Source organism: Arachis ipaensis, chromosome B04 (assembly GCF_000816755.2).
Source record: "Arachis ipaensis cultivar K30076 chromosome B04, Araip1.1, whole genome shotgun sequence".
NCBI classification, from domain to species: Eukaryota; Viridiplantae; Streptophyta; class Magnoliopsida; order Fabales; family Fabaceae; genus Arachis; species Arachis ipaensis.
The window spans coordinates 95,620,221-95,621,311 of NC_029788.2; positions in this window are offsets into that span (position 1 = coordinate 95,620,221).

Genomic DNA, 1,091 nt, shown 5'->3' on the forward strand with positions numbered 1-1,091 from the left:
ATAAAGAGTGCTGGGCAAGAACAAGGAAGAAGAGAGATCAATTCTCCTCCCAAATTCTCTTGAATTAAAACAACAATGCTAAGAAAAATAAAAGTAAGCTCCAAGCAAAACCGAAAAGAAAAGCTATTCAAAAAAAAACTAAAAGGGAAGCTCCAAGAAAAACCGAAAAGAAAAGCTATTCTAAAAAAAACTAAAAGGGAAGCTCCCTGATGAACTTGAATTCTATTCTATTTATACACTTTCTTCAAATGATCTTCAAGCCTTGAGTTGGGCCTTTGCTCTTGGTGAAATTGGGTTGAAAGAGGCCTTGGTTGATTGCTCTTGGAGTTTGAAGGGGAACCAAAACGAACCAATTGAACCGGGTTGGAGTTTTGCAAAAGTTGGACCAAAAGTTTGAGCAAAAGTTAGGGGCTAACTTTTGCTCCAACTTTTCATATCAGCCCTCTTGATTTGCTGCTATCCACGTTGGGGCAAAAGTTAGGGGTCTAACTTTTGCTCCAACGTTGGCTTTACCTTGTGCACTTGTGGCGCCAACGTTAGCCACCAAGTTAGGGGCTAACGTTGGCGCAAACTTTTGCTCCTCCCCTTGTGATTTTCATGTGCCAACGTTAGCCCAAAAGTTAGGGGCTAACGTTGGCGCAAACTTTTGGATCAGCCCTCGCTGCTATCCACGTTGGGGCAAAAGTTAGGGGTCTAACTTTTGCTCCAACGTTGGCTTTACCTTGTGCACTTGTGGCGCCAACGTTAGCCACCAAGTTAGGGGCTAACGTTGGCGCAAACTTTTGCTCCTTGCTCCTCCTTGCCAACGTTAAGTTAGGGGCTAACGTTGGCGCAAACTTTTGGTGCCCAGGGAGTGATTTTCAAGTTCCAACGTTAGCCCAAAAGTTAGGAGTTAGGATTGGGGCTAACTTTTCACCCAAAAGTTTGTGCAAAAGTTTGAGGCTAACTTTAGGTCCAGCTTTTTGCTTCCTGGTTCAATTTCACTTATTCCATTGTCTTCTCTTTACTCCTAGCTATTCCTTCTTGCTTCAACCTTTCTCCAAGCTTTCTTCACCTATCATTAATCAACCAAACACATCAAAGCTATTCTT